General features: G+C 32.2%; 1 protein-coding gene across 2 annotated transcripts in view; it reads left to right on the top strand.

The window, feature by feature from the left end:
• The first annotated feature begins 15,537 nt into the window (after positions 1 to 15,537).
• The window catches only part of LOC130444484 (extracellular serine/threonine protein CG31145), a 204,018-nt gene continuing 192,760 nt past the window's right edge, over positions 15,538 to 26,795 (top strand). For both annotated transcript variants that reach the window (XM_056779631.1, XM_056779620.1), the window contains exon 1: positions 15,538 to 15,764. The gene's annotated coding sequence lies outside the window, so the exon portion shown is untranslated. The remainder of the gene's footprint in view (positions 15,765 to 26,795) is intronic.

Below are 26,795 nucleotides of genomic sequence, written 5' to 3'. Positions count from 1 at the left end.
GTGCATTTCGTATGGCTATAATCCGTTACGAACATGTATCCAACAATTGCTGCTGTAACACCACTTTTAGTATAATTAGAGAAAAGAAGAAAATCATTTTTCTTTTTACACCGGGTGTTCGGCAGATCGTTGAACATAGGATCGATATCTTCTTCCTAACCGGAGTTGTAATTTTTTTTACGTAATTGGACCATTTCGACGAAATTCGACTTGAGACATGAGAAGTTACAGATTTTTTCTAAAATCAATGCAAGGATTAAAATAATGAAACAAACGTATCAAAACTTGAATTATTTATTTTAAAATCTTCATTCAATTTAAATTTTGTTCGAACTGACGCTCCTCATTGGTTATGCAAGCCCTGCATCCGCTGGGTATTTCCACTGTAGTAGCCCGCATCTCTTGTTTCATTGTTTCAAATGCAGCGTCAATTCGATGAATCATTTCTTCACGGCTTGTGACAACTGTGATGTGTACTAAATCTTTGGCCCTTCCCCAGACATAAAAATCGATAGGGGTAAGGTCGGGCGTTCGCGGGGCCAAGGAATTGGACCACCCCTACCAATCCACGAGATGAGGAAGGCGTTGTTTAAGAATTCCCTCACATTCAAGCTCCAATGAGCCGGGCAGCCGTCATGTTGAAATATAATTCGCGCATCATCCTGAAATACTTCTTTCACTAACTCAGGTAGGTCATTCATCAGAAATTCTAAGTAATTCTGTCCATTCCAATTGTCGGGTAAATAGTACGGCCATGTTAACCGGTTTCCGATCACACCTGGCCAAATATTTACGCTAAATCTTCTTTGGAAAGCCCTATGTCTCTTGACGCGTAGGTTTGCGAATTTTGTTGCCCAGTAGTGTAAATTGGACTCGTGGAACTTACTCCAAAAGTGAAAAAGAAAAAAGATATGATAATAACCGTGCTATTACCAGTTTAAGCATTCCACAGAAAGTAAAAGAGAGGGAAGATAGCTATTATGGTTGATCGAGAATGTAAAAAAAATCTACCTGCTCAGTAACCATCCCAAAAAAGCCGTTACATTGTTTTCACCTTTGTATTGATAAATTTCGCAAAACATGTAACTTTGAACATTAAGTAGAATTTCGTCGAAATAGTCCAACTACGTAAAAAAATTACAACTCCGGTTAGGAAAAAGATATCGAAACAAATACCTTTAGAAAGCCTACACTCTAGCAATTTTTAAAAAAAATCAGAAGCTTCCTATCACCTTTACTTTTTTTAAACACAACGCAAAGTTGAAGTTTAAAATTTTTTTAACTTTTCTTTGGAGTTCGGCGGTTCACAAGTTAATTTCTAGCAATAATTTGGGACCAATATTAATTTTTATTGGACATGTCATTCTCCAAGTTTCTAATAAAGAAAAAAACTTTGGGCCTAGTTATAAAAATGAAAAAGTTACAGGGGGGCAGAGGTACGAAAGTGACAAAATTTCTAAAAAACAAAAAAAATTCTATAAAAAGTTTTTGTTAAGACCTGGATTTTTTTATTGTCTGAATAGATAGAAAATGACCACGCCTATGTTCAACGATCTGCCGAACACCCTGTATAGTATATATACGTATAGTATACTCGTATAACTAAATTCTCTATCTCCATCTTAAAAAATATCTTACAACCTGATAAAGCACGATACACAATCTAAAATATGTATTGAATTGATTGGCTGACTCGGCAGACTTTGTACTGCTCAATCGATAAGTAAAAGACTTAAACTTTTGTATAAAATAAACTTAAAACAAACAAAAGGAATCTCTTTTTTAATAAAAACAGTTAAAAAATGCTCGTTATGAATGAAGTTACATTATTATTTTTGATTAATTGCACATGACGATGCTTACTTACAAAACAGAGTTTTTCCGAAATATTGGCTATTTATAAGGTTTCAATTTAATATTGACAGACACACACAGTTGTAACACAGTCTGTTAATCAATTTAATGCTTTCAGATAAACTATATTTTTTGTTTTGTTTTGTGGAGTGTAAATAAACAAAGATGGTTTTGAAACGCGCCAACACGCGACGTATAATTGTCCATGCGCGAAACAGAAACTCCAAGTTGATTCCGCAAACTTCCAACGACTAGCCTTGCGATTTATTTATGGTCATTGCAAAGGCCAGACGTACTGGGATTAAGACATCCTCTCCTTTGTATTTTCCCTTTATGATTATTGCCTTAATGACTTATTCATCATATTTTTCACAGCCAGGCTTGTTCCATTGCACAGTCGAAGTTGATTGATATTACGCAGCATGATGACAACCGATCCTACTTTTAACTGAAAATTGTAAGGTGGTAATCCAGGCAATTCCAGTGAATTTAAAAACTCCGTGGGATTGTTGACTGCGGCGTCCTGGTTCATACCGGTGTCGGCTGATTTGAAGGAAATCCTAAAGAAAATTCTGAATGGTCTGAGATCCTCGACATCTTTATTTTTATTGCTCGTTCACCCAGCCAATTATGGTTATTGAATTGTTGCAAAAATACTCGCATATTAGCTGTAAAGTGTCACTATTACAAAAGAATAATAAAAAAAGAGCACATAACTTGAAATGTCACTATCACAAAGATCACCGAAGTGAAAAAAGTTGCGTTCACAAATTTAATTTGTGACAAAACTTACGATTTATCAATCTTGTTACCTGTCATTTGGAGATTCCCGTACAATCAGTGCAAAATATGAAAGAGCATTAACCCCATACGACTTTTTATTACGAGGTACATCTAGTTTTTTGTTTTACCGGTAGGAAGGACTAAATAATTGTCAATAATGTTAATGCATACATTTACGTTTGTTGGAATCTTGTTGTACTTGAGGGATGTGTATTTACATAAACTCAAATGTGTTTATTATGAAAACGTACAATGCCGAGTCTTGAGACATTGCCTCAGTTTGTGTACATAAATCATTAGGTAGAAAATATTGAATGTGACACGGATACTTTTCCATTTGGGATACTTCAACTAGTTTTTCTAATAACATTCACTAGTTGATCAAGTCTCCTGGGACCTTTTCTGCGGTTTTGTCAATAATTTGAAGAATGTAGTCCTCCAATTGTCGAATTTTAGCATATTAATTCAATAATATTGCACAAGTTTAAACGTTTGAAAGTTGTAAACATTTTACTAAGTCGTTATAAGAATAATGTTGGGTATTACCATTCACTTATCCGTACCATTGTATAAAGAATTCTTTATACAATGTCCGTACAAAAAGTGTATACTAATTGTATTGACGTACTAGTATTGGGAAATGCAGTAAACTTTACAAAAGCAGAGTCGGTGTTTTACAGAAATCAGCATGATGAATATTCCAAAGACCTGATGCACACGTTCCGAATATCTAAATGATTTACTCGTATCGGTAAATCTGAGAGTGTCTGCCAGTGGTCTCAGACCAAACTCTATATGCGTAGCGTGTAGACGAGCAGAATAATTTGGATTAAATTCTTTTTATTAAGGTAAGAGTGTAGGTATGCACGTGTGTGTGAATCACTCTAGCACCAGGCTGCTCAACCCTAGGCCCGGAATTTTAAGTGGCCCGTGCAAGTGTGGTTTAAAATTACGCACCAAATTAAAAAATCTCGCGGCGCACATTATGGATCCAGTAGTAGGCTACATACGATCAAAAATCTAAACAGACGTCAATTCAGGCTATTATTTGAAGAAGAAATCAGAGAATATGGAGGGTTACAATTGTATTGGGCTGTGCAATGGCTTTCAAGGGGCAGCATGTTGAAACATTTCTTCAACTTGCGAGAACAGGTGTCGCAATTTTTAGAGCAGAAAGGAGCTTTACCATTCGAAGTTGATTTACTGAAGAATACATCCTGGTTGAGTGATCTTGCATTTCTTGTTGACCTTACTGAAGAATACATCCTGGTTGAGTGATCTTGCATTTCTTGTTGACCTTACGAATTACCTCAATATTTTGAATCTCAAATTACAGGGTAAAGAGTGTTCACTTCCGACTATGTTTAATTTGATAAGCGGATTCAAAGCAAAATTGAATCTCTTTTCAATTAGCTCTCTTCCCCACACTTAAACATTTGAAAGAGGAGCTCAATATTGTTTCTGCTAATTACTCTAAAAACCAATCTAAAATTAAATACTTATCACAGTCATTTCAGAGAAGATTTCAAGATTTCGAGAGTAAAAAACAAAATGTACAAATTTTTATTAATCCTTTCGTAATAAGTTTGGCTGAAATAGTTACTTATCCTACCAATATTCAATTAGAACTTGTTGAACTGCAAAATCATGATACGTTGAAAAACCTTTTTGCTAACAAATTGTTTTCGAAAGCACAAAATTCTTCAGAAGATTTTGCAGATTTTTGGAAATTGGTACCAAAAGGAGAATTTCCAGCAATAACTAACCTGGCGTTACGGTTTTTAAGTAGTTTTGGATCAACATATTTATGTGAAAAGGTTTTTTCAGATATTAATTATGTAAAAAATGAATACCGCACGTCCTTAACTGAGCAACATATTTGTGACTTGTTGTTACTGTCAACGTCGGATTTGTCGCCAAACATAAGTAAATTATTAAAAGACAAACGATGGCAGAAATCACATTGATTGTATAAACAAATTACCCTAGATTTAAGTTCAATTTTGTTTCTTTATTTAGATTTTAGAATAAGATACAATTTGTTCCTAATAAACAATAATCAATTTTTTATTTTGCTTGTCCTGAGAGTAACTGAAACAGTAAATGTAAGTGGCCCGTCGTTAACGACTGAATCCACTGTTTGGCCCGACTATTCAAAAGGTTGAGCAAGCTTGCTCTAGCACGTTGTTAGAACTTTTTGGATAGTTTTGGCTTATTCCTTGAGTAATGAGCGTCGACGCTCCTTTAGTCGTCTTGGTACTAATGTTTTTGGTAAACTTTTTTGTATAACTTGTTTTATCATTATATTCTGTTGCGCCTGTAATTTTTTTTCTTTCTGATTAATATCTTGAGTTATGTATTCGACAAGTATCTTGATTTGTTGTTCACTATTTTGTTGTCTTCTAACTTTGTCTTCAGAAATCTTCCATATACATCAGGACAAACAGGACATACAGGACAAATGAACTTTAAACACGTGCTGTTGATATATCCCAATAACATCACTCTACATCAAATTGGGACTCATGAAGAATTTTGTGAAGGCGCTTGACAAAAACAGTGATGCTTTCCGGTATTTACAAAAATTCTTTTAGCATTACAGAGGGAAAACTGACAGAGGGTATATTTGTTGTCCCATAAATCCGTAAAATTGTGAAATACGAGTATTTTTAGTTTTTTTATCTGTTAATAAGAAGGCATTCAAAATGATTGTGGAAAATTTTTTGGGAACTAATAAAGGTGAAAATTACCAAGAAATTATTAGATTTATTGGAAAATTTTTACGGGAATGATTACTTAAGAAGTATGAGTGACGAACAAGGGAAACATTTTCACCCAGATTTAAATGACATCAAGGATTTTGGGATAAAAACATGTTAGGGTATTACTGTTGGTCTATTAAAATAGAAATTGATTCAAATAGCTATAAAAAGAAAGCAAGGTAATAAATATTTTTCGAACTAGACGTGACAGAATTTTTTTATTATTTTTTCTGGATAATTCTACCTAAATGAAAACTGTGTGCTGGGATACGAAAACCGAGTAAACTAGTGTAATTAAATATTTATTATCTTTGTATTTTAAAAACTCCTATGGGAATATAATACCGCTGACCTTTGAATAAAAATGATACGCATCAGACGCAGGAAATAAAATATTTTCGAGAAAGGTTGCTCAGGATACACGTAGAAAAATAGAATGTCAATCTGAATTGGTAATTTCTTAAACGATAAAATCCCCCAGAGATATTTGTAAGATTATGGCCCTTTGTTATCAAAATATTCTTTTTTCATTTTTACAATTTCTATTGCGAATATTCCAAATATTTTATATTCCTTAATATTTGAAATGAGATCAACGATTTTGTTTTCGTTTATGCTAGAAAGGTTGTTGTATGTTATTGGCGAAAAAAGGTGGTAACTAGGAAACTATAGAAAACCAATTCTTATTTTATTTTCTTATTTATTTGGTTCCTTTGTTTATTTGTTTGTGAGTGAACCCGCAATCTCCCGTGACACAATGTTAATTTAAATTTGAATATTTAAACAGTTTTTTTTTTCAAACTCAAAATATTGACTTAAAATAGATGTATTTTTTGTTCCTAATATTCTATTTCGATTAAAATAAAACTCACGTTAGCCAGTGATTAGATAAAATAAGCACTATCATTTTCACATGAAAATGAATGCACAAATTACAACGTTTTGACGTTATATATCTTGATACTTAATCATATATTCAGAATTAATTTCCTTCTACAGAAATTTATTGAGTTGGCGTATTGAGAAATAAGAAAAGTTCATTTTTCTACAGTTGCCCTTACCATGACAAATTGCTACATTCAAATGAAACTGTAAAGTTGACAAATTCCGAGAATTCTTACTTTACGCTTTTGAGCAAAAAAGGGAATCTTTGACCTTGACAAGGAAAAACAACAACTGAACGTCAAGTTATTAGATAATATTACAGCATATACTTTATTAATCATTACAATCGGAAAAACCCAAAAAGATAATTGCAAACTTTTTTTACATCGTTTGTGAATTTCATTATAGTAAATGACCAACCTTTTAGCATTCCTCGTGATATTTCTGAATTAGTCCAAGCTGCAACTTTAATTACTTCCAGAAAAGTCTGAAAACACATATAAAAAACAATACCGCTTATTTGAAACTTGGTGCTATTAGAAAGCTGCAATATTTCCTGAAAATATATTGCTAGCTTATTTGATAGAAACAGCAAAGGTAAATAAGTCACCTACACTTTAACCTATTTACTCAATGTGGAAAAAGACAATATACATCAATGATTATTTCGATACCAAACAATTTAAAATCACCTCTAAACTTAAAGTACCGAACGTACGGAATTTATTCCCACTACGAAAACGCTCATAAACTAGCTTGCAAAGACTTCGTTGCTATTCAAATTTGTTATTTCTTATACCTTCTTATATACTTTTTCTTATACGAGTATACTTTTGTTGATAAATTATCTTGATTTCAAGTCTTCTTCAGATTCCGAAGGGTCATGTTTTTATCTGTTATTAAATGAAGTTGCCGCTGTCTTCCTGTTCTCAATCGTATTCCCAATCTATCTCTGTACTTCCAGTCACCGTCTTCTAGTTCTCTCTATCTGCTTTATCGACATTATCTCGCCAAGATTTTTTGAGTCTTCCTCTTTTCCTTCCATCATCTAGTATTCTCTGATCTTCTTAAGATCTATACCAATAATCCACTTTTTAGTTGTTTAATGCATCTTCGTGTCTCTCTTAATCTATTTTTGATTTTTTTTAACGTTGTTGCCTCCTTTTTGACGATAAATCCTATATATTTGAGTTTATCTAACTTTTTAATTTCCAAATTTTCATCTACTTCCAGATTATTTACTCTTACATCCGTCATTGCTAGATATTTTGTTTTTCAAAATTTATTTCCAGCGCTACTTTTTTATATTCCTCCTTTAACTCCCTCACCATATAACTCAGATCCTCCTCATCCTGTGTTATGACTACTTAGTCGTCCGCAGAATTTACTGGGTATAGATGTTCATTTTTGATTGGAATTCCCAATATCTTGCACTTCTTTTTCCAATGTTTTAGTGTATTCCATGAAAGTTCTGAACAGATTAGGTGATGTGGATCATCCTTGTATGAGTCCTTTAGGGGTGTGTGAGTCCAGTTTTTATAGCGATTGCTTGTATATTCTATTATATTCTGAGAAGTGCTATTTTGTTCCATAGCCCTTTATATTCCTTTTCTTAGCATTCTATCATAAACCTTCTTTAGGTCTATAAAGGCTAGGTGCATATTTTTCTTTTTGGCCTTTTTCTTTTCTAGAAGCAATCGAATTGTGTACGTGATCTGTTATCAACCTTCCTGCTGTGAAAATCCTTTTTTCTTTTATTTGTTCTTCAATCTTGTTTCTAAGTATTCTTCCGTTTATTCATATAAAGATATGACACATACTCCAGGATAGTTTTCACATAGTCAGCGATCCCTTTTTTCGAAGTTTTTTGTAAATTTATTAAATATTTTAATTCATTTTGATACTCTGTTTCTTGCATTTTTTGTTAAACTTTGTCCACAAAGGGATCGACGCATGTTGTTTTATTATTATTTTGTATAATCTCTTGAACCCTTTTATAAAACAAAAAACAGCATCCTCAATATCCATCCATCTTCACAGTAAACCCGTTTGAATTTCTTTTCTGTCGAACAAAGGACGTGTATCGTCTCGAGTATCTATATTAGAACAAATAAACGCTTTCATACAAAAGGAGGTATTTGAATAATAAATTAAAAGAAAATGTCCAGGGGTTCTATGAAAGACAACATCTCAAAACTTTGAAGCTCGGCAAACATTTTAATGCGGATATTGAAAGTGTTGCTATTTCGCTTACAGTACAGAATGTTAAGTATCGTATACAAATGTTTTAAAAATAATATTTGTCTATAATTTATCGTTAAACGGGAACACTATCTTCATCTTCACTAGGTATTTTAAATTATCTAACATTTATTTTATAAGTGAAAACTTCTGAATAATAACAATACTCCAAGTTTTTATTGCTTACTAATTTATTTTCCAGAAGATGGATTTGATTGCGTGGTTTTTCCTCAATCACTTGATACAACTTCATTTCCTATGGAACTAATTAATAAAACATAGTTGTATGAACCGACAATATTCGGGAAATAATTTGCATTATCTCGGAGATAAGAACAGTTGTGCAAACAGTGATAAAGCAAAAGGATTTGGAGAATTTCAAAAATTGCTTAAGTGATAGAGGTTTATTGGATTGTTTGTGAATGGAATAGAGTTATTGTTTATGTGAGGTAAGGGATATTTTAGGTTTGGCCCAGATATAGGAAAATTTTTCCTCTACAGGGCTCGAATAGAGATAGATTTGGAGGGTAGTGTGGTATGGAAACAACGGTACAGCTGAAGCTGTATTAGTCCCCTTTTTCATCCAGTTGGCTGGTGAACGGGTTTACAAGCTGCTTTGGTTTTTTATCAATTTATTAATATTCCTTAAATGGGTTCATTCTGCTTTTTCACTTTTCCCAAAAGTGTCCGAATATATTGAAACCACATATTTTTTCGACGCGAAGTCGATGCTCTAAACTTTATTGGCTCTAAACTTTATTCTCACACACTCCTCCACACCTTATCATCTCTATGTTTGAAAAATTATTGTCGCCAAGTACCTAGGCTGATTCATTTGTCCGCTCATGACATTTATAAATCTAATCAATTATTTATCATCACGTCAAATACCAACCTATTATACGTAGATCCATGCTAGGAGCAGACAAGTCTGAATCTGCTAGAGTGAGCCTTAATATTAAAATGAATCGTGTCAAGCAACGCACAGTAATTAAATACTTGCGTTTGGAAGAGTTAACTCCAATGCGAATTCACAAAGATCTGTAGGATACGGGGCATGGAAAAATTTATTGTCTGTACAAACATAAACAAATGCTCACAAGCGAATTCAAAAAGACATTTGCAGGTGAAATAACAGACACGGTCTTCATCGCGTTCTGATAATTGGAAAAATAGCTGAAAATCCAAATGTGGACAAGTGTATATTAGAAGATTAACTCCAATTCCAATTCCAATAACTCTGCTGCTGATCTCTATCTTGGACATAGCCAGTTTCACGTTAAGTTCCAGGATATAGTTCCGGAGGCAACGTAGTGCTACCCTCATATTTCAATAAATGGTTCGATATTAATATTTGTTCTTAGTTTTCAGATCTCGAATACATATTGTCATTGTTTTGTTACGATTACTTAATCAAATATTCCATTATCTCCATATTTACTCATAAATTCCTCGAAAACAGAATCTTTTCGGATATGTTTCACTATTTCCTCTTCGTCTTGTTTTCTTCGAATGAGGCTTGTTGGTTTTGATAGATTACTATCGGTGTCTTGATCATGATATTTTGTATCCTGACCTAATACTTCCACGGCAGTAATATTTATTTGATTTAAGATTGAACCAACAATGAAATAATACATTTCAACGAGAATCCACACCATTTTCTATTGTCGGTGAAGACTTAACGATATCTAAAGCAATTCTTCCGTAATGGTTTCTAACATTATTGTTAATTAATAAAATCTTCCACGGCACTGCTGCTTAGTATCCTCGATGGTCTTTAATGAATAAACTACTCGTTCTGTTAATACAACTAGTTGTTTTTACTTCTTTTGTTTGTACATTCGACATGTTTTTTTAGACAGTGGTCAGTAGGACTGTACCGGTATGTGATTTTTTTGTATTAAATTTAATACTTAAAGCTTCTTTATGGTAGAAAAATCTTAATATGAAAATTATAATAATGAGTTTCAGTTGTGTTTCTTGTAATCATTTTATTTTCTTATAACTGCTTCATCAAAATCATTTTTTCGAATTGGTAAGTTTTCCATACATCAGGAAGTATGTTCAAAGCAATTGAGGGATCTTCACGATAAAAAGTTTTGTCGTAAATCTTAACCGCTGGTATTCTATTCATTGCGAGTTAGCATGCTATTAAAATTTAATGTTGAAATGACTGTACTAAGATTAGTTGACGTAATACGACGCTGTCGAAATTAATGAAGTCTAACTTTGGGAACAATAAATATACCTTTTTCTTGTTAAGAAGTAACAAATTTGGTTACAATTCTCAAAACGTTTCTTGCATTTACTTGATTAGAAATACTCCTTCAACTTTTCCTCATCTAAATTCTCAGTATAGGGTGAATTTTTTATGAAAAGACACTTTTTGTTCTACATTTTCATATAAGTGAGAGCAAATTACATTAATTGATATTACATACAGAGAGGGTAATTCCTTCGGCAATAATTAAATGATTGATAACATTAATATATTTTTCTGAAAAAATTCGTTCACAGGACCGATCCTAGCAGGTATACACATTGCACGCGGATGGTCAAAGCAATGGGCGACGCAGACAGCATCTGATTTTATCAATCAAACTAAATTTAAGTTTAAGATATACAGAGTATAATTGAAAATATAGTCGCATATCAATTGCAGAAGACAGTTGTGCGAGGAACAATCAATATTTCATAAATACGCACGGCACTCATACCAAATTAAGAAATAAAAATAATGTTTACTCCCCGTATAAAATATAACAAACCGTCAGTCCCTGTGGACTCATCGTTTCCATTGTTCACCAATGAAAACATCGAATCGTAAATGTAAATGCATTTCTATTGACCGAAGCTGTGTGAAGGCGTATGTACACAATTCCTTCGAAATATTCCAGACAGTCTGCAATAAGCATTGGCTTCGTTTGATGAGATTTATTTCTTTAAATAAATATGACGTACTTTACACTATGGGCGAAAACATGTAAAGAAAAATTGATATCAGTTGACAAAGCTACTCAATATTTCATACGCAGAACAATTTATAGTTTATATAAAGAGAACAGGGCTGCGACATGATCCAGAATACAATTATACCAGTGTAGAAACATTGCGTCAACTTTTGGCAGCAGGTGGTTTTAAACAATAAAAACCTAATAAACGGATGGCAATAATCGAATCGTCAAGGATAGTTCGATGGCGACAAGATTATTTGCAAGACTACGGAAGATCTAATAGACAAATGTGGTTCAGTTCACGTCTGGTACCCTGTTTAAACCAAACTCCCTTACATTTTACTCGTTTCTTTATGTTTTAAAAATTAATATTCAGTTGTAGCGAGTTAAGGAGGTATAATTTTTTTCTAAGTGTAAGTTCTAAGTTTTCCAAGTAGGGCTATAAGTAAGTGCATCTGTCTAAATAACGACGTATAATACCGTCCAATTTATGATAATTTGATTGCATTCTAACGAATACTTTCTCGCACAAGATATAAATATTTCTAAAAGTATTTATAAAAATAATAAGTTTATAAAATGAGGTATCTACGCCTATGGTACATCAAACAAAATTGTCGGCAAGGGTTTTTATAATCTGCAATTCAGATTGGAAGAACTATAGCAATATTTAAAGGCGTTTTTGCTTATCAGGGATATTGGCGTCGGCTTATTCGTGGGGTTACGCGACTCCTGTGTAGATTTAGAGCTAAATAATTATTTCGGCAAAATTAAAAGGATGCGGCATTGGTATTTTTTCTCCAACTTCACCAGTATATAAAAAGAAAAATAAAAGAAACCATTCCCATTTTAACATATTTATTTAGTTCTGATTCAACTTACAATAATACTGATAATAACATAATGAAAGCAAGGAAAAAAAGTTATTAAAAATGTGTTTTAATCGATTTTTCCTTTACATAAAAGCTGTTTTTTGTATTATTTGTGGAAAGTATATAACTTCATTCGTTGTTCGCCTTTAAATTTTTGAAAAAAGGAAAATGTTTTGTATAAAAGCTCACAATGAAATTTATTTATGAATGAAGTGTTACTTATGATGTTGCCTATTTAGGTATTAGGGAATATTTGGCAATTGCGTAAAATTGAGTATTTCTTACATTTTTTCTAAGCAAAAATAATAGCGCGTGTTTATGCATATGAACTAACAATCTTATATAGGGTGTCCAGAGTTGGAAGTTTCCTTTGTATAATAAAAAACATAAGACGTTGCTTAGGATCATGGTTGTAGAAATACGAATGTCAGTTAAAAACATATTCACGTTTAAAAAATCACTGATGATGAAGAAAAGACTAAAATTGAATATTTCTTACACGTTTTCTAAGCAACAGAATATATGATTCTTCAACAACGCTAGAGGTAACCTTTTCCAAGAAAGTTCAAAACGACCCCTCATGCATTTTATGGGTTTGTGGATGATTTCTGTTAAATTTTAGTATGCTGTAGATTTTAACCTTCCTACAAAAAGTTATCAATTACCCAATTTAATCATATGACTACTTTTAGAGATACAAGGTGTTGAAAAAAATATTCCGTCTGAACTAATAAAGTAATAAAGTAAAAATTTATTTTTAGTTAAAAATTATGATAATTAGTATTCAGGCAAAATAAATGAAAAACGATAAAGTGTGTTTATAGTGTCCAGAGTCTATAGTTTCCTTTTTATACCTAATACAAAACATGGGACGTTGTTTAGGGTCATGGTTGTGGAAATTTGGATTAAGGTTTAAAAAATAACTGATGACGAAGAAAGGATTTTATATGAGATAAAAAAATCAGGACTTCCAAATTGTTCAAATCTTCGTGAAAAATATACCAATCTGACTAAATTAACGGAAATATTGAGCTCAAATTTTAAAGGGTTTTTGTATATTGTGAAAAGACGTTACTTGGGCTCATGTCTCTAAAAGTACAAGGTTTTAAAGTTGTTCAAATAGTGAAGAACATGAGATCGTTTATAGATTAATTCAGGCTGGACAAATAGAAATCTTGTGCTCAACTTTTGTAACAATGTTTTCCAAAGGGGTCCATGTATGAGAAGAAAAATGAATATCTCGCTTAGGGTTACGGTTCTGGTAATACAAAGTAAAAAATATGAGGTCATTTAAAGAATAAATCAGGCTAAAATAACGGGAATTTTGAGTTCACATTATGAAGCTGTAAAAAAATAGAACGTTGCTTTTAGTCACGTTTTTAAAAATAAAGGCCTCAAAGCTGCTCAAATATTAGTGAAAAATATATGTACATTAAAAGGATAAAGGCTGAAAAAATAGAAACACCAATCTTAACTTTTGAAGCACTGTTTTCAAAAGGATCTTTGGGAGAGGAAAGCAATCAAAATATGGTTGAGGTTGTGGTTGTGGAAATACGAGGTTTCAAAATTAATCAAATATTAGTGAAAAAGATACGCACGTTAGAAGAATAAATCTGGCTAAAATAACAGAATATTCTCGGCTGAAATCCCGAAGCTATATTTCCAAAGGATTTGTGTGTGTTGTAAAAAATCAGGACGTTAATTGGGGTTATGATTCTGGAAAAACAAGGTTTCAAAGTTGTTCAAATATTTGTAAAAAATATACACACCTTAGAAGAATAAATCTGACTGAAATAACAAAATATTCAGCTGAAATCCCGAAGCTATATTCCCAAAGGGTTTCTGTGTGTTGTAAAAAATCAGGAGATAACTTGGGCTTATGTTTCTGGAGGTTTCAAAGCTGTTCAAATATCAGTAAAGAGCATATGCACGTTTAAAAAATAAGTCAGGCTGCAAAATTAGAAATATTGAGCTCAAATCTTAAGGCAATGTTTGCAAAAGGGTTATGGATGAGAAAAAAAATCAATGTGAGGTTTCAAAATTATTAAAATATTAGTAAAAAATATGACCTTGTTTAAAGAATTACTTAGTTCCTTTTTTATATTACGAATACTTAGGCAGTTCGTTAGGTGTAGGTGTATTTGTAGAAGAATTGATTTATATACTTTTTATTTCGTGAAATTCATGTTTAAGTTTTTATAAGATTCTATTTTCTGAATGAATACCGTTATTTTGTATTTCTAATTATAGAATATCTATTTCTATTTAGAAGGTTGTACTTTTTTCAGTACCTTGGTATTTTTTCACTATTACAACCTGTCTGGCTAAAAACTAAGCTTATAGCTTTCAAAATTTATTTGTATTTCCAATAATACCTTACTTTTTGCTCTTAAACACAAGGTACATAAGTTTATGTTATGTTAAGTAGTAGAAAAATTTAGAACAATCTTTGTATTCACTAATTAAAACTACTTTTGTAAAAATCTATGCAAGAAGATAATTATTTAACTTTGTTTTAATAATTTGACTACCGTACTCGACGGATTCCAAAACTATTAAGTTAACAAACCGCTTTAAATACCAAGATTCTATTGTAGACAAAAGCTACAAATAATTATATTTATGGTTGTTCGAGTCACATCAATATAAAATAAAAGTAATTTGATACGTTAATGTAGCTTCGAGTGTCAGTTCTCATTAGGAGCGGACAGTTTACAATAAATCCTTATGAATACAATAATAAGCTGAAGTTAGGTAAATTTATGATTCTTCACAGTCACATTAATCCGATACATTAATGGAGGGTAAAATAAAGGACACTTTGTATCATTTAACTAGATGATTGACAGGTCTGTGTTACATTAGTGCAATGCTGCCTATTTTTATTATTTCAGCACAGCCGACACCCTAAGATCGGCCCTGCTTTTCTACAAAATCGTAATAGTCACATAGAACACTTAATCCATCCGTTTGTTTTCGGATTCTGCACATAAAAATTAACTAGGAACAATTGGAAAATGTCTGTTAGACTGTTTCAATTCAATGCGAGATTATCTAATTTCCTCCATTATTTTGTCAATTGCTTGTTGGCACTGTGTAAAAAATATAAAAATCTCATTACTAGCAGGCACGAGTTGTATTATTGTACGCCCTTCCACTATTGTAGATTCTTTTTAGTAGGTTGGTTCAAAGCGTGCATCACTGCAATACGTACGTTAGCAAAAGTTTCTGTTTCAGTTATGGTTCAACTTTCGTGAGGTGGAAGTGTGATTCTCCGCTGGGTTAGTTGTGTGCGCACGCGATCGCCAGGACGAAAAAGCACGTGAACAATTAACTAAGGGGGACTTGCTAATTGAATTAGTGTCGTTTTGGTTAAAAATGAAAGTCGTCAATTTATGGATCTGTTTCTGGTATTTAATTATTTTTTTGTTCAATTTTTTTGAATGCTTCTATTCTAAAAAAATTAGTAGTACTAGTACATAGATGTATTCTTATTTAACGAACCATGACAACTGAGGTAATTTACAAGTTTTAATTGAAATTTACTTATTCTAAAGAAATTCAACTTAACCTTCAATTATATAAATGGGATGAATCTCGTTATTACTAAATATTCCCAATGTTTAAAAGTGGACTACTATATTCGAAGTATTAAATAGTTTTTTGAAAGATTTGTTCACATATATCTTCTTATCTCCATCTTTTTATAGAAATTTAATTTCTTCCCATCGCTCCTTTTACCATCTTTGTGGTGTTGTCTTCACAATTTGTTTAGGTATAATAATAATAATTATAAATAATATATAATAAACTTCAATGTGAACATTAGATTAAATTTTATTAAAATAAGGATTTTAGGAGCTTATCCCATCCATGCTGTAGTTTCCAAGAGATCTCTACTATCATCCTTGTTGCACCATCTTTTCATCCTCGATCTATAAACCTATCCTGGGGTTTTAATGACATAATGACTTACAGAAGACACTAAATTTTTAAGAAAACATAATTATAGATGGGCTAATCTATTAGACCTATTCCCATAGCCTCAGAATACAAGAAAACTTCTATTCTTCGCAGTTAATATAAAACGTAGCAATTAAACACTTTTGCTATCAAAACTACCAAAAACTAACTAGTATCAAATACTACGAGTGTTGTTATTTAAGTTTTCAGATAGACAAATAAAAACAAACATTTATAATTGGATAAGGCTTTGTTGTTTTCATAATATTCTTCATTAAGAACAATACACTTTTACATGTGTATTGAACCTATTGTTGAGGCATTTTTTCCATTCCGATTGCGGTTACCTCGAAAAAATAGGCGACTATTTGCTTTCAAATGCTTCGTGCGCGAACAACTTGTACAGGATTTGGTTCGACTTGAAAAACCCCAATGATAGAATAAGTAATTTGAAGTCATTTGGAGAGAAACTAAAAATGGTCGCAATGCAATTAAAACGTCATGATTTGAAGTATTATCAAAACCTGGCTGATAAGGCTAAAAATAAAAAAAAGGTTTTATAACAAATATGTTGATATTATTACATTGGTTCTCAAATAATTTGATACATTTTTGGCATTAAGTAAGGATCATGATTTTTCCAGTTTTTGTCTTGTTCATTGAACATTGATATTGAAAGTTTAGCTCAAAATATAAACAACTTTCTGCAAATTTAGCATAGTTCCAAAAAAAATAATACATATAAATGTGAAATAAATCTTAAGTCACTGGTTGTAATTCCTGAAAAGATAAATGTCTAGATATTTGTATAAGTTGGCACGATGCAATACCTTTTTTGGTTTTTGGATTAACATATTGAGAATTGTCTCAAGTTCATATCATATGAATTTTAGAAACACTTGCTACACTGTTCGCTCGTAAACTATATCTTTAGATTAAGTCGTCTCTAAAATACAAAAGTTTTCTAACACCTGTATATAAAGTAACGGTGCATTCATACTTTCATACTTTTATTAGAAAAACCTTTTTGTCATCATGTGTTTTTGTACACTTAACAAAAAACGAAATATTAGCAATTACGTTACTTAACGAAAACATTGTATAATTACCGATTGAGATTTTAATAGGCAATAATAAATACGAGGGTGTTAAAGTTGTAAAAACTTGAATCCCTCAACTTAACACAAACAATAGGTAGCGTTAATGAGTCGTTGCACCACTGAATTTGTGAACATTGACGTTTGTTGTTGCGAAGCTAGTGGTAATTTAGAGAGAAGTTATTGATAGTGAAAGTTTATGCACAAATTGAAATTACCTGTGAAGGCTTACGTTGTATTATTTCAAAAAAGACCTTACTTCACAACAATGCTTAGAATCGCTACGTGTAACTTTTGGTAATAAGCAGAGAAGACTGATTAAAACTGGTTTGTAGAATTTCGTCATGTCAGTGGGGAATGTCGAGAAGGTTGGTCAAAATCGGATGTTATTCCGAGAAACATGGATGCTGTGCACAACATGATCAAATAAGATCGGCAATACAATTGATTTTAGATAAACATTTACGTGTGTGAAAGATAGATTCTGCATGCCAACTTCCATAAAGCATAGCAAACAATTGAATATTTGAGTAAAAGATTGAATTTATGTCTTATTACCATATCACTCAATTTATTGCCTAATGACTTTTTCTTTTTACCCACTGTCGAACAAAATATGCGCGGACATCGAATTTCATCATCTCAAGAAGTTGTTGAAGACTTTCAAAACCAAGTTTTTACGATATCAGTTTCAGTGGAAAAAATGGTTTGAGAGTATACAAAAATGTATCTTGAGAGCTAATATTTCGAAAACTAATAAAAAACTTTGTTTGGAATTTATATGGTTTTTTTTCACTTTTGAAAGACAACCCTCGTATTGTTTTAATTTGTATTAACTTTGGAACAAGTATACTCATCCACCATGTATAATTTGGGACAAAAACCTCGGATTTATTTTTAGCAATAAAATTTTGAAATGCGTGTTGATGATTTAAAAATAACACACTTGTTAGTTGATCCAAGTTATTTTGGGTTATCCATAAACATTGTTTCGAAATGTTAATTTCCTTTTTTATAGACAGTTTCTAAAGGTACGTTATTGAAAATGCTAATTACAGTTTTAATTTATTCCCAAAATATTGTGATGTAAAAGTCATAAATACAATAAAAAAACATTAACTAACTACAAAATATAGAAAAATCATGCAAAATTGGGGGTTCAAGTATGAAGATTAGTCTCCTTTCAAAAATTTTATGTGGTGTTTAAATTCTGAAGAAATTTGGTTTTGGGACTTTTGTGAGGGGCAAGTTTTCTTTGCAAACTTATATTATAATCTAATAATTCAAGCTGCACACCCTTATCTATAATTCTAAAATTAATTTGATAAAAATACATTTCATTAGTTTGAATCGTACATTGTAGTTTTACCAAATTCCATATTGGTATTAATATGAAAAGTAATTACAATCACATATCGAAGCGAAAATGCATGCAGGTACATAAATACCTCGAATCAACTAAACATTTGAAACAATAATGAGGTACAATTTAAAAATGTCCATTAGATTGAATAATATAATTTTGGTAATTGCTTCCGTTATACGGTATTTATTTTGTTCTAATCATTTATCATTGGATATTTATATAATCGTTTCAGAGTGAACATGATAATTCTTACTTATAGTCTAAGTTGTATATATACAGGGTGTCCTGGCATAAGAACCGACGCAGAGCAGAGGTGCATTAGGGTGCACAAAATATGACGATTGGGGCAATTTACCTCTATCCCAAATTGTATACCTGAGGACTTATACGACGTGAAAGAAGGGCCCAAAATCTCCAAAAATTTCTTTGCAACCTTTTAACTTAAAATTATCCAATTTGGTACAGTGTATGAGGCTATTAAGGGCATTAAGTAATGGTAAGGCGATCGAACCATTCTGGGGGGTAATAATCTGTAATTTTATTTTTATAACATGGATAATTTAATTCTTAAACGTATTATTCTTGTAATTTTTCCATCCCGTCCGAAAAGCACCACCTTGTGATCAAAAAGCAACAAGTTATGCTTTCTTAAGGCTGCAATATACTATATGACACTCTACTACCACCAGGAGATGATGAGGCATGGATGAGGATGTTCCTGAATAGTTTCGTCGGTAGATTCAGGGCTAATATGACAAGATTGGGCTGTGGAGAAAATCCCACTGTCAACATTATCCAATTCAGCTACCTGCACAATAGAGGATCTATATGAAGCCTCAGATAATTCATTACAAGTAGCTAAACTTTAATGTTAAACAATTTGTGATTTTTCGTGAAGATGTAAAATTGGTTATCGAAACGCGCCACAAACAGTTTAATTGTGAGTCGTAACAATAAATAGTGTGTTCAGTATTTGTAACTGTGTAAATATGTTTGTTTCCTTCATTTCTCAGAATAAGAATTACAATTTCTTGATTTTAGGTCTAATTTAATCGTGTTTTTCATAGAAATTTACAATTTGCCCCCGGAAGGGTTGAACGATCCTTCTAAGAGATGAAAAATTCTGGAGGCGTTTTATCTATCCGGGGACACAGTATATTTTTGACTATTCAATATAATTTGACTTCACTGAGTTTATCACTCAGATCAAAATGTTTTCAATCGTTGAAATTTGATTTTGATGTTTTTATATAAGTGGTTATATTTTGATATTCAGGTAGAAAGTAATAAAATTTATGTTTCAATTTATCAATGTCAAATAATATTGTGATGAAACTTAAATTGTGCTGGAGCATACATATTTCATCATCTGATTCAAGTGAATAGTAAAGTTGATCGAAAATGTGAAAAATAAACGTTCCACTGAAAGAATAGATGTTTTTATAAATAGAAAATTGAGTGTAGGTATACATTAATATGTTTAATTTTTAAAATAGAATACTGCATTCTAGTGAACGCTTGAGAAAAGTTATATTGATATTTTCATAGGACTAAATTAAAACAAGGAATAGTCCAGTCCGTGTCATTACTTGTATTGGTGAAAAATAAAAGTTTTGAATTAATTATCTAACTCATAAGGTTGTTTTATTCAATTATTTTCATTGTATTATCGTTTTTAATAACAAAAATAGTCTTTTTGTTTTTTTTTTAATATGTATTAACACGTTGAGTCCCGGTGGGGTTCATAGGGCCGCAACTGAACTCTCCCCTCAGCCCAGACCGGTTCTAAGGACGTATTTTATTCCAAACCTACTCCACGGCCCAAAAGACCGTATTTAAATGTTTTTCATAGTTTGATTGGACGTCCTGGGTCCTGGAAACATCATACACTTGCTCCATTTGATTTTTTTCATGATCTCAGAAAACCTTTTTTCATATTTTTTTTGTTTTTTTCAACACAATTCAAGTAACAGTTGATTAAAATTTTTGATTTGTGCTACCTTGACCTTAAATAATATTTTTCAAAACATTTTTCTATACTTCACATAAAAGTATGAACATCGTTCAAAGGATAAAAAAGCAAGTAGGGTGTACTTGCAAAAAAATATATTTCGATTAAAAAGTGCAAAAATGTTTTCCGTCTGCAGGCCCTGGAGGAAGTTTTAGCACTATACTTTAACTTTTACTTTTTCTTTCAACTAAACTTTTCCACTATTTTTCCTTAGATCCACATCCCATATGGAGTGTAAAAACACAAACACATTTTTGGGCCCCGGAGAAAGTTTACCAATACCAATGGTCGGGGCCCGCCGTCTTAATAATTTGTTTTGATTTCTTCTTATAGGTAATAATATACAATAGTTTCAGATATTACTAGAGTTGTTTCATTTTATGATGGGTATTCACTTGTAACAAAACACTCCGAACGAACCAAACGCGCCGCGCGCGCTCTATCAAAGTCGTCTAATTACTACGTTTCATTGAACAGAACAAAAAGCGCAAAACATTTTCGGAGGTTTGTCGGTAAACGGGACTTGTTCAAAGATAATTTATTCGTTCGTCTGTATCCAGTGGAAACGGCAGTTTTGAATGTTCGTTGCGTTTGCGGTGTTTTAACTGAGCGTAGCTATGGAAAAGTGTTTAGAGTTTGAAAGGACAGTCTACTTGGGATCCAAAAAATGTTTAAAATAAAAGAAATTTGATGAAAAAGACCTTTATTTTATCATTAAGTTCTTGTATAAGTGCGATGTAGGTTTTAATAATTATAAATATTGTAGACTACTGTAAGAGTTTTCAGTCGCTAAAAAAACGCAGTTGTACAGGAATTGCCTTTCGAAATATGGTATATTTCTTGGTTATTCTTGTACCTACTTAACATATTAGATTCTCGAAATTTTCTGCAGCCTCCATTGTGAAATTTTTATGTATATAATCTAGATTACACATCACACAGTAACGCCATATTGTGACCGTGCATCTTGTTCACATTTTTCGTTCATTTTTTATTACCCGCTAATGCCTCTTTAATTTAAAAAGTACCAGCGGCTAGGGTAATATCAGATGTATCCATGTCGTCAAACACACAAACAAACTGGTGGGAACGCTGCAAATTGTTTTGTTGCAAGTGAATACGCACATTTAGAATTCTTCTAACAAGTTTCGGCCCATAAAATAGTTCAAACAATTGATATTTAAGGGTATAGCCGTTCTATTCCTTCCTGAAGAGGCAAATAATACAGTTGAAGTACAAAATAATAAACGATTCAGCCATATTCAGCGGCGTCCCTATATTGAAATAATTAAGTATATAGTTATACTAGTTAATAGTGTTATACTGAAATTTTTATATTGGAATTCTATGTAGTCTTTTTAAAAATCACTTTGTAAATTTAAAAAAACAATTTGCCCATGATTGGGTTATAAAGAGATGAAATGATTTATGGTTTTTATGGCATAACTGGCTCGAATTTTAGTTCAACTGATTTTTTAACATCAACAACTGTTGTTAGATAAATATTTGAGATTGGAAACTTATGATAGAACATTTACTACACAGGGTATTTCATAAGTAATGTTCAATGTTTGCATTATAATGCATTTGTAGTGAAATATATTTTTTAATCAATTATTATATAATTATATATATGATATAATTTGAATGGTGAGATCAATGTTTAATTTTGATAAGTTGGGCAACTTTTTCTATCCCAGTCTTTAATTTGTACGAAATATTTTTTGTATCCTCTTTAGTTCCAAAATGGAGAAGTTTGCAAACTATATTAAAGAACCCGATATAATCGATTTTATTTTAGTAATACTAGACCGACCACCAAATTTCAATTTGTAATACTAAGCTAATTATGATTTTTAAAATGTAAAATTGTAGTGAAATGGTGAAAGAACTCCTCTACTTAACTTCAAAATAATACATTTCGATCAGTTTGATTCACTGCATATCATTTAAATAGTATAAAGGGTGTCCCACGACGACTGAAACTATCTGTTTATGGCAAAATACTTATAGTAAAATCATGAAAATTTCTACGTTTTGATTTTCGGATTGAAATCTACGTAAAATTTTAGTATCCTTTTGCCTGGAAACTTTTTTCGAGAAATGCGTACTTATTGAGTTATTAATTTTTTTGTAAAAAATTTGACCATTGCCGACTCTTATAAATTTTTTTTACGAGGATACCCTAAAAGAAATGAAAATTGTTTCATTTCGTTTGCTTTTAGCAAGGCCAGACGTACTTGATTCTATGTTGAAAATTTTTTCATTTTATGTAGGGTATGTATAGAAAGTTGTCAAAGTTTAAGTTTGTAAATATAAAATTTCTTTATTTATTGAATAGAACCACCATACCGTTATCCAGATATTAAATGTTTTCTCAATGTAAATTTTTGAAAATATTTTAGTTAAAAAGGTCGTATCCGAAAACTCAAACGTAGAATTTTTTTTTCTCAAATACAGATAGTTTTAACTCGTCGGGAGACACTTCACGACAATGATATTATTTCTTTTTAGAAAATTGCAGGTTCTAATTATGGAAAAATAAATGAAACAATATAAGAGGAAAACAAAAGTAATATCTTATTATTCTTGAATATTCAGTAGCTTTTTTAATTGCATGATTAATAAAATCAAAGCAGAGATAATTATTGAGGAAAAGTTGCATTCACTGTAAATAATTTTCCCAGCTAGTTGCTGAGAACAATTCTCAGCCAACAATATGATTTCATTCTCATACATTTCATAATTTAAATTCATCTAGTACTGGAACCAGGGGCGGTTTTGTTACAGAAACTTTGCTACAAATTCATTATACAGGATGTCTACATTCATATAAAACGATGAAGTTCATACCCAAATGTTGAAGTTATCGTGATCCCCACGGATATAGGAATATAAACCATTAATATTTCTAAAACTGAAGAAATTTTGAGAAATTTGAATGCAGAAAGGAAGCATGTTAAGAAGGGTTATAAGTTTCCGCAATTATGCAGTTTTATGGAAATTTTACCAGTAGTATGATGCATCAACATACATCTTAATTTTCAGATTATTATTGTGATATCTTCCGATTCATTCAGATATACTTTCTATTATAAAAAATGAAGTTTAGAACATTTTAGGAAAAAGCGGGGCTAGATGAAAAGCAGCATCAAATGTTTACTATTTTTAGAACATGAAGTTAATATCTGTTACGATACCAATTCTACTTTGAAATGAGAAGATTAGAGATAAAAATATTATGTATAACCAAAAGAGACTACACTTCACGATTGAATACGAAACAATGATACGTTAAAATCTAACAAAAGACATCCAGATTGTAGGCTACCAAAACTCAGGTACAACAACCTTTTAAAAAGCCTGTAAAATAAATAATTTCCAAAACACAGAAGATCATATTGAATTTATTCTAAAATATCTCAAAATACTTGAAAATGATTCATACGCGACAACAACAAATTAAGCTCTGACAACACAAATCAGACAAGGCGACAACATGAGCCCAATTCTGTTCGAAATGAAAGTTATAATGTGTAAATATTCTAGAAGATGCAAACTTGCAATCTATGATCAGAGTTTGAAACAAGTGATGTTACTAAGAATCTAAAAGAAGAAGTAAAAATTCAAGTTACAAAGGATACTTGTAAGATGAGTTATGGAGAAGCTCAATAGGTTTGGTTGTTTTGATTTGGGATATAGAAAACGAGAAGCTGGTACATCTGCGGCTGTATTATCCCCTATCATTAGTTATTTGGAACGAGCTCACCAACTCAAGAGGCAGTGATCAAGTAAATGCAAGTATTTATCTGCTACATTCCAAGGCACGTCTTCAACGTACAGTTCAAGTTCAGACTACGCACTTGTTGTTTCAGATTCAATGTACCTAAATTTTTGTTTTCGGAAGGTATTGAGCATGTATCGTCCTATTTAATTGAAATTAAAATGCTCTAACGAAACCGTTATAGTATACAATGTGTTAATTGAAAGAAAAACTGATTAAAATCCATATTACAAACGAGAGTTAGTTTGTTGGATATAATGCGGAAAAGTTGCATTGTGGATACATTTAATGGATCTCATTCTATATTATACGGGTATAAGCGATGTTTTAATAATTCAGAAGCAAGATAACGAATATATATGTTAGTATGTAACACATTTTAAATGTTTGACATACACCGACTATTATAGTGGTACTACTTCGAAATTTCAATTTTTTTTATCTAAACTAATTTATATAGAGAACAATCCGTTATAAAAACCAAAGAAATTGGAATTCATCCCGATATTATAAAAGCACCACGGATTGATTGTTGATACTTTCGTACCCTGAAACTAATACTGGTACTGGTGAGTCCTAATTGCGTGGATAGCCCTTTGGAGGCTCTCTAGAGACTAGATAATCCCTCAAGTGTCGCTAGCTTTGAAACTATGCTCTTCCAATAGGTTATATCCTTCTTTCCCGTGTGTTAATAAGAGCTTGATAGTTGCAGAGGATTGCATCGTGGTTTCATGTCAATTAGTATATCACTTAATTCACTTGAAGAAAACAAAACTTGAGATTCGGGAGAAGACTACGCAAATCGGTTAACGAAAATTGCTAAAGAGAAACGAGCAATCACTTGTACTACCAAACCACCATTTATAAGATTGTAAAAAAGTTGGACTTCACCATTTTAACTGTACCTAGGTAACCCTTGAAGAAACATAGTTTTAACTTATGAGGAAGACTCTGAGTCACTCGTCTTTTAATTTGTTCATTTAAGCCCAGAGTTTATACACTCGCTAAAAAATCGACTCAAGTTGCAAGCTCGCGAAGTCTCTAGAAAAAAATATAAAGCTTCCATACTTTCTCTGATTTTAGCATCTCAATGCCATTAGTTTCAAATTTATTATGCGTTGTCTATGTTAATATTGAGCTATTTTTTGTGGTAAAAAAATCTTAAGCAATGAAAAGGTTATATTCCAATCGAATAAGTTTCTACTCTTCATATTTTTCGATGCTATCCCATTCTTCAGTGAGCGCAGTTTATAGGTCCGATTTCGTGGCTGATGTATGATTTCTATCCCGAACTTTTCTCCTAAGTTCATCCAATAAATGCTCGATAGGATTTGAGTCAGGCTACGTGCTTACCAATCCAGAGTGGCAATTTTCATATTTTGTAAATACTGTCGTACGGAACCTGCAGTATGTGAATGGGTATTGTCCTGTATTAATATGAATTTTTTGCTGACGAAACTGGAGTTGGGAACGACGGGAACCTTTAAAATTTCTTCTATGTATCGGTTTGCCGTAATCCCCTTGCTTTACCGCCAATTTCAATGAAAAACAACTCGGTTTTTGCTTCTATTGAAATGCACGCCCAAAGCATCCGGGAACCTCCTCCAAAAACCACGTTTTCTTTTATGCAACATTAGACTCCTCTTCATGCGCTGCCGTGCAGGCAGACTCTGCTTTCTCCTGAGAAGATAACCGAACACCACTGTTCGTCCGTCTAATTAAAGTGCTCCCTGACAAATCGTACACGGATTACTCGGTGAGTTGGGGTTAATTTGGGACCATCTTTTCTGACTATCCTGCCATTCCTCGTATTTCTCCGAGCTCTGGTTGGACTTGGCCCGATTTGTCAGCGATGTAACGGTCATATATCTTGGATGTGCACCATTTTCTTCCGGAACCGCGTCTTCGATGAAAGTTATCAGTCTCTTGGTAAGACGATAAACTCTGGAAACATCGAGGTGGCCATTTCTCGCTGTCTCTGGCCTTGTCGCAGTAGGGTGACTGCTTGAGCAGCTTTATCACTTGTTGTGTCCATTTTCAGGTAGAATGCTTGTTTGTTATTAACACAGATGTGTATCGGTTGGCGTTTTATAGTTACCCCTTATTAACACTATTGTAAACAAGCATAAAAAAGGTGGTTACCGATCATAACATATTGTTGGGCTGTGAGAACAAGAAACATAACAAGTGCCTTGCGATTGCAGGAATGTCGCCTGAGTC

The sequence above is a fragment of the Diorhabda sublineata genome, chromosome 1, assembly GCF_026230105.1.
Source record: "Diorhabda sublineata isolate icDioSubl1.1 chromosome 1, icDioSubl1.1, whole genome shotgun sequence".
In the NCBI taxonomy this organism is placed as follows: domain Eukaryota; kingdom Metazoa; phylum Arthropoda; class Insecta; order Coleoptera; family Chrysomelidae; genus Diorhabda; species Diorhabda sublineata.
This window is presented reverse-complemented; position numbering and strand designations above follow the sequence as displayed.